A 15,171-nucleotide genomic window follows, 5' to 3' on the forward strand; every position below is an offset into this window, starting at 1 on the left:
GGAGCACACATGTTTTACCAAGGAACCAATAATTATCGCCACTTCTGGTTCAACAATATATTGAACCAATGTGATATTCTGTGGGATACCCATTCTTGATTTCATATATGCTATTCTGTGGGATATCCAGATGATCCATGCCCCACTGAAATATAAGACAATTTCAATATACGAAATATATTATGAGACATTTAACATAGCTCCAAGGACAGTAAGTGTATATTGTCTGTCCCACATCAGTGTTAACTGCTTCTGATCTTCTTCTTTTATATGCATGGAAAAGAATGTATTCCAAATCTCAATAGCCACATATCCAAAACTGTGTTAATCTGCTCAACTAAAGATACCATATCTGACACAGTTTTCACAATTGGGATTGCCACTGGTTAACTTTATGGTTAATTCACTGTCATCTTTTATGATACATCTGATTTTACATGGATCAGATTGATGAATTAAATGAACATATAATGGTACCACAATCCTTAAAACTTTAAGGCTTTGAGAATAGAACTAATCTCTTCTATTTCCCTGTGGATACAATATTATTTTCGATTTATTATATTGGCTGAGATGGGGTTAGTGGGGCAGTTTCGTGGACTTTCACTTTCACTGCAGTTGTTCCTACTGAACTACTCACAGAACTATGAGAGTTCTGCCAAATGCTAAGTATGTCCATTATGATTATATGATTATATACATCTTAGGCTGAGATTAAGCTTTACTCTTGAGTTCTGTGACTCATAATTAAGTCCTATGCTTGGTCTTCAATCTCTCTGCCCTCCAGCTGCAAGAGTTGAAGGTCCTTTTAAAAGCTGCCAAAGAGGTTCTCTCACTCTCACACTTGGCTTTAAATTAGTGACTGATTGCCCTGGGCCTGTTATTTCATCTCTTCAAAGCACCAGTGGTATTCAGAAATAGTCTCCCAATTCCACTGTCTTTATAATTTATATTTCTCTTGTACCTCTGAAATGCTAGAGATATTGCACAAGCCAGTTCATCTCCTTCTTCCCATATCCTATCCCAGTTGACCTCAGTGACAGCTTTAGCAATTGTATTGTGTTACATGCCAGAGCTATGCAAACTCCATCTACCTACCACCTGTGATGAGGTATTTGTTACAAGCCAGACTTCATGATTCTAACTCCAGAATCTCATTCTCAGAGTCTACTTCCTTAAACCACCTTTGGCACCATCTTTGGCCAGTTTCCTTAAAAATAGAGCCCAATCCAGAGTTTCAGATGGAAGAGGAAGATCTCTTCAAGAATAGGTATAAGGGTGGGAGTGAAGCAGTAAAAGGAAGGAGAAAGAGCTAATCAGGAATGTGGTCTCAGCATTGGCATTAGTAATATTTTTTGGATATGTCTATTCAGACAAGGAAAACAAAAGCAAAAGTAAACAAATGGGACTACATCAAACTTTTTAAAAATGCTTTTGCACAGCAAAGGAACTTATAAACAAAATGAAAAGGCCACCTACTGAACAGGAGAAGGTATTTGCAAATGATATATCCAATAAAGGGTTACTATCCAAAATATCACACTTGTCAGAACAAATATCATCCAAAAGACAACAAATAACAAGTGTTCGTGAGGATGTGGAGAAAAGGTAACCCTTTATACACTAGATGAGAATATAAAGCAGTGCAGCCACTATGGAAAGCAGTATGGATAGTCCTCAAAAAAATTAAAAATAGAACTACCATATGATCCAGCACTTCCACTCCTGGGTATTTATCCGAAGAAAACAAAAATACCAATTTGAAAAGATATGCACACTGCTATGTTCATTACAGCATTATTTATAATAGCCAAGATATGGAAACAGTCTAAGTGCTCATCAATAGAAAAATGGATAAAGAAGATATGGTATATACATGTATATACAATGTAATATTAGCCATAAAAAAATAATGAAATCTTGCCATTTCCAACAACATGGATGGACCTAGAAGTGAAATTAGTGATTATGTGAAATAAGTCAGACAGAGAAAGACAAATGTTGCATGATCTCACTTATTGTGGAATCTTAAAAAAAAGACCCCCCAAAAATGAATAAACATAACAAAACAGAAACAGAGTTACAGATACAGAGAACAAACAGTTGCCAGAAGGGAGGGAAGTGGGGGAGGAAAGAAATAGGTGAGGGAGATTAAGAGGCACAAACTTCCAGTTGCAAAATAAATGAGTCAAGAATATGAAATGTGCAATGTGGGGAATATAGTCAATAAGTATGTAAGACCTTTGTATGATGACAGATCGTAACTAGGCTTATTGTGATGATCATTTTGAAATGTATAGAAATATTGAATCACTATGTTATGTAAAAGGAACTAACATAATGTTGTAGATCAATTATACTTCAAAAACAGACAAACTCATAGACGAAGAAATCAGACTTGTTACCAGAGGAGGGCATGAGAGAGGGAGAACTGGATGAATGCAGTCAAAAGGTACAAACTTCCAGTTATAAGATAAATAAGTTCTAGGGATGTAATGTACAAATGATAAATATAATTAACACTGCTGTGAGTTATACATGAAAGTTTTCAAGAGAGCAAATCCTAAGAGTTCTCATCACCAGGAAATTTTTTTTCTATTTTTTTAAATTTTGTATCTATATGAGATGATGGATGTTCACTAAACTTATGATAATCGTGTCATGATGTATGTAAGTAAAATCATTATGCTGTACACCTTAAATTTATACAGTGCTGCATGTCAATTATATCTCAATAAAACTGAAAGAAAAAAAAAAAGGAATGTGGTCTAGGTAAAGTCTAGCCTTGGGCTGACACAGGCAGATTGCAAGGAGTCTGAAATATAAATCTCACCACAGTGTTGTCTCCCTTTGAGTCAATGAAGCTAGACTTCTGTACTCCTGTATCAGTCAGACATGCCCTAAATGCCATCCCTGAATTGGGGTAAGGAGTGTCACAGCCCACTGGCTAGACTGCTCCCATCAGCCAAGGATATTTTGTAATAGGGAAGAACAAATCTGACTCCATATTGGATCTGTTTCTTTTACTTTAACCTTTGTATTCTATTGCTTTTGCTACAAGTTAATCACTAAAGGGATGTTGCCTATAGCTTAAAGTATACATAATGGCCCATCTCGGGGAACCTTGCCTCCCATGCCTGAGCTGTAAGTTAAAATAACTTTGTTTAGCTCACAGAAAACATCCTGACCAGGCCCATCTGTGAATGGCTGCAGGAAAGAAGAAATTAACATATCCCCTTTGGAGTCTGGCCAGAACCAGAAAATATTTGCAACAACTTACTGCCTTTTTTTCCCCTTTACCTCCTTATCTCTCTCTCTTTGTTCTATGAAAGAAACTAGCATCCAAACCCAGGTGAGAAGGTTCTTTTAGACACTAGCCCACCACCTTCTTGGTCTTCAGGCTTTTTAAATAAATTTACTATTCCTTGCCCCAACAACTCATCTCTCGATTTATTGGCCTGTCATGCAGCAAGCAGTATGAGCTAGGACTAGATAACAATTTCTCAGGGTACAGGAGGTAGGGGATGGGGGCTAGGAGGTGGGAGTGGGTTGAGAGCTGTGATATATTTGTAGCCAACACTGCTAGCAGCTGGGGTATGGGTGCAAAAGCCCAGGAAAGGAGATCTAGGCAGGGACCATAGATTCTACTAAGCTAAAAAAATTACTGACCCTGGCATCAGGAATAACTTTCAATTAATGACCCCAGATAGTTTTTTTATATAGTAAGTTCATCCAAGATCTGTTTGGGCATAGAAAAAATATATATTATACACAAATGTTCATATAATCAAAGATTTATGAAGAAGTTTCATAAGATCACATTGAAGAATCAGAATATTTGCTTGGTGTAACTTATAAGATGACATCAAACTGAGGGCTAGAAGTTGGCATCACATAGCACTCAACTGGAGAGGACATGCAGAACAAATTCATTTGGCTGCCAGCACAGCTCCCTCCTTGTCTCCTTCAGGAGTCGCTGCCAGCCAGCAGCAACTCAAACTCTATCCGAGTCTAGGTGAGGAACTTATAAGGTAACCAATTCAGAAAGTCAGGGCTTAAAAAATTAATTATAACATTACTGACTTCATCCTGATGACAGATAAAGAAGAGCTTCTCTTGACTCTATCAGTAAATTGTTAGTATCTAAAAAACCAAAATTCTATCTAAAATATATCCTAAAAGCAAAAATCACAATTCTATCCACAGAGTAGAGAGCAATAATCACATTTCTACCCACATGGTAATTCAACTACTGAATCTGTTCTTCACAAAACTGAAGTCAAGAAAGCAAGTCTCCTGTGTATATATATATATATATATATATATAAAGTAGGATATAGAGTATCCTACTCTATATCAGCACAGCCGTTTAGTTTTTGGTCATTCCTTTGGCATGACCAAAAAAAAAATCAATGGCTCCCATTAGCCAGTCCATTCCTAACAAGGACATTAGATATTTTCATCCCCTCCCTCCCCATTAAAACTTAAAGAACAAATGTCTCATATTATAATGATTTTAGTCTGTGCCTTCCCTATAAAATCCCACTGACATGATGAAAAATAGAAAAGCAAATTTTAAAAAAGAACTTAACATTGCTAAAATGCAGAAGCCATCAACGATCAAGAAACATTAATTTTTTTCCGGAAGTTGTGAAGGAGAATGACTAGACTAAAGGAAAGGTTGATTGATGTTGATTACCCTGTTATTCAACATTAGAAAGGAAAAGAACTCAGCCTATTAAGTGAGTGCTTAGCTTTCTCCAACAGGACTCAGGAAATACCCACGTTTCACACAGCAGGGTATAAAGCAAAGACCTTTAGATTGAGTCTGTCTCCCAGAAGGACTGGCCACTGCTTTTTTTTTTTTTTTTAACTACATCTGGCGGGCAGCCTGTACTAAGTGAAGTTTGTATTTTACTATGGTGTTCTTCAACAAAGACAGTGAGTAAAAGAGGGGACAGGGGTTTGCAACATCTCAGCTAACTTTAAACCATCTCAACAAGTCCAAAATGAAAAAAAAAGACTAAGTTGAACTGTGAACTCCTATAACACACTAACCACTATTATTGCCCTCTTTTCTTCTTTCCTACTGGCAACTGCAGCTTTGAACTTTGTTGGGCAGCCCTAAGTTCCTACCAACAGGAATTGGAGAAGAGAGTGCCAGTAAGGAGCAAATCAAAGGACTTTGGAAACTCAGCTAGAGGCCACAGGAGAGTGAGTCCCAGTTTTCCACCCCAGGCTTCACTGGGGTCAGAAAGTCTTGGAATATTTCATAGTAAAAGCTGCTTCACTGGATCCTTGAGCTGCCTATTGATGTATCTCACCTACTGGACTGTCCTCTATGGTGAACTCCCCCGCCCATCAAAGTCCACTCACCATACCAGCACAGAGTCCACCACCAATATCAGAGCAATGTTTATAAAATAGTAACATAGACATTTCTTGAAGACCATCAATAAACAATCGTTCAAATAAGGAATACTGAGGAGTTGTTAAAAGAGATGAGTTACAGCCAAATTAACTAAGATAAAAAAATTGCCAAGACATTAAGGAAAAAAATAGGTATGAAAGAGTCTTTACAGCATGGTTACATTTTTATTTGAAAATTTTAAGCACGTTTAAGTAGATGCAATGTATTATATGGACATAGAACATAATGCAAGCATAGAATAATAGCTGAAATAAAATGTAACAAAATGTGCATTGTGATTGCATATGAGTATTAAGATTATAGGCAATATTTTTACTTTTTATATTTTTATTGTTTAAATATTTACTTTTTAATCAGAAAAAAATCAGTACAGATTTTTCCGTTTATGGTGGTAGCTTATCATATGGAACTGACAAAAAAGTTTGATAGTCTATGGCTGTGCATGTGTATCCTCTCTTGAATATGTGTTCTTTTTCTTTTATCTTAACAATATCTTATGTAGAAGTTGAGAATCCAATAGAAAGAAATTCTGACCATTAGGCAAGACAGAAAATCCTGCTTCACTCTTGAAAGAAATGGCTCCCCATTCAGGCTATATATTGGTATAGTTCTGGCAAAAGTACAACATTCAAGGACAACTTTAGCATTATGGTCCTACTTCTTTTATGCGACTGTGTTAACAGCAATTTACATCTTTGAAATTTGGTTATTTGGTTATTTCCATAGCATAACCTTTAGACATCTATTTCTGGTAATAGTGGATTAAGTAACTCCTCCTAACACTCCTGCTAAAGACACTAGAAAACCTGAATAAACATCAGAAAAAGTAGATAAATATTATTTGAATGTATTAGAAAGCAAACAAGGGATTGAAGGCCAAGAATGGGGAGAAGCTGAAACCTAGACAGGTAAGCCTGGCAATTAGGGCCACTTTTCTCCTAGGGGCATCTGCTGTTTCTGAAAATTTGGTTAGGAGTCAGAGTCAACTACAAGTAGCTCTCTCAGGGACTGATGCCCAACTTTAAATCATCTTGATCCTTGAGCTTGGGTTAAGGTGATCCCAGATTGCTAGTTTTTCTGACTGCCTGATAGAAGCAAAGGTAAATCCTCCCTGTAGAAAGACAGTCTTAACCTGAGCTTCAGGAAACTTTTATAAATTTTCACCTGAGATTATTTTCATTTTGCCTGATGGGCAGTTGGTATTTCTTGTAATATGAATCTGCTGATGATGAAGGCCTGCTTGATTAAAAATAACTTCATTTCATTTTTATTATGGAAGGATATTTTTTCCCTTGGAATAGAATTCTAGGTTGTAATTTTCTCTCAGTGTCTTAAAGATATAATCCCTTGTCTCTTTGTTTCCATTGTTATAATGTAGTATCACCAATGCTCAAAATTCAAGGTAGCTTGAACTCCAAAAGCCATCCCAGTATTCTCAGTAAGTCAATAATAAATGGACTAGGTAGACTTCTACAATAGGTCTCCATTCAATATCTCCACTTCCCTAACATCCACTCACTCATCAGTCCACTGCAGTGTGGCTTCTATCCCCAATATTATTCTGGAATTATTCTCATTAAAAACAATAGTATCTGTCTTATATGCCAAAGAACATGCAGTAATATTATCTTTCCTCAGAAGCATTGCCCACAGTCAGTAACATTTTCTTTTATGCTAGATTCTTGTACAAACACACTCTCTTGGTTCTCTTCATCTCTGGGCATTTCTTCTTCCTTAGCTTTTCAAACTCCTCTTCCCTTTGCAGCCTATATTTTGGCCATATTGACAAGTCTTTTGCTTCCTCAATGCCACACAATCTTCTGGCTCCTTGTGCTAGTATCTCTCTGCCTAAAAAAGCCACTCCTCCTATCCTGGCAAATTTTTTGTAAGGTTAAGTATCTTCATCTTGGTTCTCAATTTAAATTTCCTCTGGAAAAAGTTTCTTCTATATTCCCAACACTAGGTTAGGAGCTCCCATTTTTTGCTACCAAGCATTGGTTGTAGTACTTATATTTTACCATTGATTATCTGTTTAATTATATTATTTCTTGCTAGGATATCAGCTCTAAGAGGATAAGTCCATCTTCTCGTTCACTATTGAGTCTCCAAAGTCCAACACATTGCTAGCCTCTAGAAGGTGATGAATAAATATTTACTGAGTGTATAAATCTGCTCTGGTCTTTCCATGTCTCCATGTACCATGCAGTTCCCCTAATCAGCTTTCGTTATTGAATTTCTACAAAGGCCTCCAAACTTATGTCCATATCTTTCTCCTGCTCACTTATATCCTAACCTACACATTGCTTTCAGATTAATGCACTCCATTTGGCCTTTAAATATTATTAAATATTATTATCCCCCTTCCCTTTCCACCAGTCCTGGGCAATCTCATCTATCTATTCATACACACACACACACACACACACACACACACACACACACACGGACACGGACACCTTCAAATGTAATATGTTATAGTCACATATTTATTAAATATTGAGGTACTCACAGGCTTGAAGATAACATGTAGTTACTTAGAAAAATGGATGATACTGAGTTAAATTGTGGAAAACATCTTATAGTTATCTATTTGTAACATAAATGTGAATTTGTTATACTTTCAACATTTGTTACATAAACAAATTATAAGATAATGCCCACAACATAACTCATTATCTTCCATATTTCTAAGTGCTCACCTGTCATCTTCAAAGCCAGGAGTCTCAATTTCCTCATTATTAAAATATGAGTAATGATATCATTTTCCATCATTTTAGTCCCTTTCTTTACTTTCTATTTAAATATTCCACAGACAATCTTGGTTACTCTGTCAAACACATAATTCGTTAACTCGATCACATCACCAAACTTTCACCCTGTTTTTTATAAATTGCATCATTGTTATGGACTAAATTGTGTTCCTCCTCCCAGACTCTTACGCTGAAGCCCTAACCCCCATCGTGACTGTATTTGGAAACAGAGCCTTTAAAGAGGTTATTAAGGTTAAATGAGGTCATAAGGGTGGGGATCTAATCCATAGGACTTTATAAGAACAGGTGTCTTTATAAGAAGAGGAAGAGACACAAGGGATGCATATGCCCAGAGAAAAGGCCATGTGAGGACACAGTGAGAAGCCAGCTGTCTGCAAGCCAAGAAGAGAGGCCTCAGGAGAACTCAACCTTGCTGGTATCTTGATCTCTACTTCCAGGCTCCAGAGCTCTAAGGAAATAAATTACTGTTATCTAAACCACCCAGTATGTGGTATTTTGTTATGGTACTTTTAGTAGACTAATGCAATCACTCGCTATGTCACCAAGCCAAACCGTCTCATATCATCTGGGACAGGTCCTTCTCCCTTTACCTTGGTATATAGATTTATTTAAGATTCTTATCAATATCTTCCTTCTAAATATGGCTTGATTTTACATTTTTGTCTTTATCCCCACTTTATCTACATAGGTCCAAATTTCTTCATCTGCCTGAACTACAGCCCACTCCTAACTGTTCTCTTTCACCTCCAGTGTTGGTCCCCTTTATTCTGTACTCTACCTGCTACCTAGATCACCTTTCTACAGGACGACAAAGGTGGTTGACTTACTTCCCTCTCTTGAGCTTCTAATCTCCATGAGCTACAGGACAAGGGACAAAAATGCCTTATTTTGGAATATGTGGTCCTTTGAAATTGGACCCAACTGAACTGTGTAGCCTTTCTCCATTACTATTTCTGCAGACTCCAGCCACATGAAAAAGGTCATAGCCTAGCCAGCCTTCCTATATTGGACTCCAATGTTTGCTTATTTCTCTCTTGACTCAGTGAAGCATTTCCAACATACCTGAACAGAAAAGGCTGTTCACTTCACTATGCGGTCATCACTGTTTATTCTTTTATAAATACCTCTGTTACACATTCATAGAATGCAGTGAGTACATTTACATGGCTATCTCACTAAACTATGAATCTTTGAGAACAAGAACAGTATGTAATTCATAATCATATTTTGTGTATTTAGCATTTGGGCCTGACCATAGTATTTGACAAAGAAGTGTTTCACAAATGAATATATAAAATATTAATTAATGGTATTAAAGCATAACTCAATTTTTTGAGTTCAAAAGTCTTTAAAAAAATTCTATTGGTATAGAATGTAGATTGGGCTTCTCATTCGAGTATTCAAGACATGCTCCAGTGGACAAAAACTATGTTTTTCTACCTTTATGCCTCTGTTTACAGTGTTCACACAGTTCAAATATTACCTCCCACAAGCTAGAAATAACTACTTTTTTTTTAACATCTTTATTGGAGTATAATTGCTTTACAATGGTGTGTTACCTTCTGCTGTATAACAAAGTGAATCAGCTATACATATACATATATCCCCATTATCTCCTCCTTCTTGTGTCTCCCTCCCACACTCCCTATCCCACCCCTCTAGGTGGACACAAAGCACAGAGCTAACCTCCCTGTTACTACGCAGCTGCTTCCCACTAGCTATCTGTTTTACATTTGGTAGTGTATATATGTCCATGCCACTCTCTCACTTCGTCCCAGCTTACCCTTCCCCCTCCCCATGTCCTCAAGTCCATTCTCTACATCTGTGTCTTTACTCCTGTCCTGCCCCTAGGTTTGTCAGAACAATTTTTTTTTCTTTTAGATTCCATATATGTGTTAGCATATGGTATTTTTCTCTTTCTGACTTACTACACTCTGTAAGACAGTCTCTAGGTCCATCCACCTCACTACAAATAAGTCAATTTCGTTTCTTTTTATGGCTGAGTAATACTCCATTGTATGTATGTGCAAATCTTTTTTTTTTTTTTTGAGGCTTCTTCCATAGATTTTATTTATTTATTTTAACATCTTTATTGAAGTATAATTGCTTTACAATGGTGTGTTAGTTTCTCCTTTATAACAAAGTGAATCTGCCATACATATATATATATTCCCATGTCTCTTCCCTCTTGCATCTACCCCCCTTCCATCCTCCCAATCCCACCCCTCTAGGTGGTCACAAAGCACCGAGCTGATCTCCCTGTGCTATATGCCACATCTTCTTTATCCATTCATCTGTCCATGGACACCTACATTGCTTCCATGTCCTGGCTATTGTAAACAGTGCTGCAATGAACATTGTGGAACATGACTCTTTTTGAATTATGGTTTTCTCAGGGTATGTGCCCAGTAGTGGGGTCATTTGGTAGTTCTAGTTTTAGTTTTTTGAGGAACCTCCATACTGTTCTCCATAGTGGCTGTATCAATTTACATGCCAACCAACAGTGCAAGAGGGTTCCCTTTTTTTCACACCCTCTCTAGCATTTATTGTTTGTAGACTTTTTGATGATGGCCATTGTGACTGGTGTGAGGTGATATCTCATTGTAGTTTTGATTTGCATTTCTCTAATGATTAGTGATGTTGAACATCCTTTCATGTGTTTGTTGGTAATCTGTATACCTTCTTTGGAGAAATGTTTATTTAGGTCCTCTGCCCATTTTTGGATTGGGTTATTTGTTTTTTTGATATTGACCTGCATAAGCTGTTTGTATATTTTGGAGATTAATCCTTTGTCAGTTGCTTCGTTTGCAAATATTTTCCCCATTCTGAGGGTTGTCTTTTGGTCTTGTTTATGGTTTCCTTTGTTGTGCAATAGCTTTTAAGTTTCATTAGGTCCCATTTGTTTATTTGTGTTTTTATTTCCATTTATCTAGGAGGTGGGTCAAAAAGGATCTTGCTGTGATTTATATCATGGAGTGTTCTGCCAATGTTTTCCTCTAAGAGTTTTATAGTGTCTGGCCTTACATTTAGGTCTTTAATCCATTTTGAGTTTATTTTTGTGTATGCTGTTAGGGAGTGTTCTAATTTCATTCTTTTACATGTAGCTGTCCAGTTTTCCCAGCACCACTTATTGAAGACGCTTTCTTTTCTCCATTGTATATTCTTGCCTCCTTTATTAAAGACAAGGTGACCATATGTGCGTGGGTTTATCTCTGGGCTTTCTATCCTGTTCCATTGATCTATATTTCTGTTTTTGTGCCAGTACCATACTGTCTTGATTACTGTAGCTTTGCAATATAGTCTGAGGTCAGGAGCCTGATTCCTTCAGCTCCATTTTTCGTTCTCAAGATTGCTTTGGCTATTAGAGGTCTTTTGTGTTTCCATAAAAATTGTGAAATTGTTTGTTCTAGTTCTCTGAAAAATGCCATTGGTAGTTTGATAGGGATTGCATTGAATCTGTAGATTGCTTTGGGTAGTATCATCATTTTCACAATGTTGATTTTTCCAATCTAAGAACATGGTATATCTCTCCATCTGTTTGTATCATCTTTAATTTCTTTCAGCAGTGTCTTATAGTTTTTTGCATACAGGTCTTTTGTCTCTTTAGGTAGGTTTATTCCTAGGTATTTTATTCTTTATGTTGCAATGGTAAATGGGAGTGTTTCCTTAATTTCTCTTTCAGATTTTTCATCATTAGTGTATAGGAAAGCAAGAGATTTCTGTGCATTAATTTTGTATCCTGCTACTTTACCAAATTCACTGATTAGCTCTAGTAGTTTTCTGATAGCATCTTTAGGATTCTCTATGTATAGTATCATGTTATCTGCAAACAGTGACAGTTTTACTTCTTCTTTTCAGATTTGGATTCCTTTTATTTCTTTTTCTTCTCTGATTTGTGAGGCTAAAACTTCCAAAACTATGCTGAATAATAGTGGTTAGAGTGGGAAACCTTGTCTTCTTCCTGATCTTAGTGGAAATGGCTTCAGTTTTTTACCATTGAGAGGATGTTGGCTGTGCGTTTGTCATGTATGGCCTTTATTATGTTGAGGTAAGTTCCCTCTTTGCCTACTTTCTGGAGGGTTTTTATAATAAACTGGTGTTGAATTTTGTCAAAAGCTTTTTCTGCATCTATTGAGATGACCATATGGTTCTTCTCCTTCAAATTTTTAATATGCTTTATCACACTGATTGATTTGTGTATACTGAAGAATACTTGCATTCCTGGGATAAACCCCATTTGATCATGGTGTATGATCCTTTTAATGTGCTGTTGGATTCTGTTCGCTAGTATTTTGTTGAGGATTTTTGCATCTATGTTCATCAGTGATATTGTCCTGTAGTTTTCTTTTTTTGTGGCATCTTTGTCTGGTTTTGGTATCAGGGTGATAATGGCCTCATAGAATGAGTTTGGGAGTGTTCCTCCCTCTGCTATATTTTGGAAGAGTTTGAGGATAGGTGTTAGATCTTCTCTAAAAGTTTGATAGAATTTACCTGTGAAGCAATCTGGTCCTGGGCTTTTGTTTGTTGGAAGATTTTTAACCACAGTTTCAATTTCAGTGCTTGTGATAGGTCTGTTCGTATTTTCTATTTCTTCCTGGTTCAGTCTTGGAAAGTTGTGCTTTTCTAAGAATTTGTCCATTTCTTCCAGGTTGTCCATTTTATTGGCATATAGTTGCTTGTAGTAATCTCTCATGGACCTTTGTATTTCTGCAGTGTCAGTTTTTACTTCTCCTTTTTCATTTCTAATTCTATTGATTTGGGACTTCTCCCTTTTTTTCTTGATGAGTCTGGCTAATGGTTTATCAAGTCTGTTTATCTTCCCATGAATCAGCTTTTAGTTTTATTGACCTTTGCTATCATTTCCTTCATTTCTTTTTCATTTATTTCTGATCTGATCTTTATGACTTCTTTCTCCTGCTAACTTTGGGTTTTTTTTTGTTCTTCTTTCTCTAATTGCTTTAGGTGGAAGGTTAGGTTGTTTGAGATGTTTCTTGTTTCTTGAGGTAGAATTGTATTGCTATAAACTTCCCTCTTAGAACTGCTTTTGCTGCATCCTATAGGTTTTGGGTTGTCATGTTTTCATTGTCATTTGTTTCTAGGTATTTTTTGAGTTCCCCTTTGATTTCTTGAGTGATATCTTGGTTAATTAGTAGTGTACTGTTTAGTCTCCATGTGTTTGGATATTTTACAGATTTTTTCCTGTAATTGATATCTAGTCTCATAGCTTTGTGGTCAGAAAAGATACTTGATATAATTTCAATTTTCTTAAATTTACTGAGGCTTGATTTGTGACCCAAGATATGATCTATCCTGGAGAATGTTCCATGGGCACTTGAGAAGAAAGTATATTCTGTTGTTTTTGGATGGAATGTCCAATATTTATCAATTAAGTCCATCTTGTTTAATGTATCATTTAAAGCTTGTGTTTCCTTATTTATTTTCATTTTGGATGATGTGTCCATTGGTGAAACTGGGGTGTTAAAGTCCCCTACTGTTATTGTATTCCTGTCAATTTCCCCTTTTATGGCTGTTAGCACTTGCCTTATGTATTGAGGTGCTCCTATGTTGGGTGTATAAATATTTCCAATTGTTATATCTTCTTGGATTGATCCCTTGATCATTATGTAGTGTCATTCTTTGTCTATTGTAATAGTCTTTATTTTAATGTCTATTTTGTCTGATATGAGAATTGCTACTCCAAATTTCTTTTGATTTCCATTTGCACGGAATATCTTTTTCCATCCTCTCACTCTCAGTCTGTATGTGTCCCTAGGTCTGAAGTGGGTCTCTTGTAGACAGCATATATACAGGTCTTGTTTCTGTATCCATTCAGCCAGTCTATGTCTTTTGGTGGGAGCATTTAATCCATTTATATTCAAGGTAGTTATCGATATGTATATTCCTACTGCCATTTTCTTGATTGTTTTGGGTTTTTTATTGTAAGTCTTTTCCTTCCCTTGTGTTTCCTGACTAGAGAAGTTCCTTTAACATTTGTTGTAGATCTGGGTTGGGGGTGCTGAATTCCCTTATATTTTGCTTGTCTCTAGAGGTTTTAATTTCTCCATTGAATGTGAATGACATCCTTGCTGGGTAATCTTGGTTGTAGGTTTTTCCCTTTCATCACTTTAAATATGTGCTGCCACTCCCTTGTGGCTTGCAGAGTTTCTGCTGAAAGATCAGCTGTTAACTTTATGGGGATTCCTTTGTATGTTAATTGTTGCTTTTCCCTTGCTGCTTTTAATATTTTTTTCTTCGTATTTAATTTTTGATAGTTTGATAAATATTTGTTTTGGCATGTTTCTCTTTGGATTTATCCTGTATGGGACTCTCTGAGCTTCCTGGACTTGATTGACTATACCCATACCCATATTAGAGAAGTTTTCACCTATAATCTCTTGAAATATTTTCTCAGTCCCGTTTTTTTTCTCTTCTTCTTCTGGGTCACCTATAATTCAAATGTTCGTGCATTTAATGTTTTCCCAGAGGTCTCTGAGATTGTCCTCAATTGTTCTCATTCTTTTTTCTTTATTCTGCTCTGTGGTTGTTAATTCCACTACTTTATCTTCCAGGTCACTTACCTGTTCTTCTGCATCAGTTATTCTGCCATTGATTCCTTCTAGAGAATTTTTAATTTCATTTATTCTGTTGTTCATCATTGTTTGTTTGCTCTTTCGTTCTTCTAGGTCCTTGTTAAAAGTTTCTTGTATTTTCTCCATTCTATTTCCAAAATTTTGGAACATCTTTACTATCATTACTCAGAATTCTTTTTCAGGTAGACTGCCTATTTCCTCTTCATTTGTTTGATCTGGTGGGTTTTTCTCTTGCTCCTTCATCTGCTGTGTATTTCTCTGTCTTCTCATTTTGCTTAACTTACTGTGTTTGGGGTCTCCATTTCACAGGCTGCAGGTTCGTAGTTCCCGTTGTTTTTGGTGTCTGCTCCAGGGGGTAAGGTTGGGTTGTGTAGGCTTC

The sequence above is a fragment of the Balaenoptera physalus genome, assembly GCF_965194825.1.
Source record: "Balaenoptera physalus genome assembly, chromosome: 9".
NCBI classification, from domain to species: domain Eukaryota; kingdom Metazoa; phylum Chordata; class Mammalia; order Artiodactyla; family Balaenopteridae; genus Balaenoptera; species Balaenoptera physalus.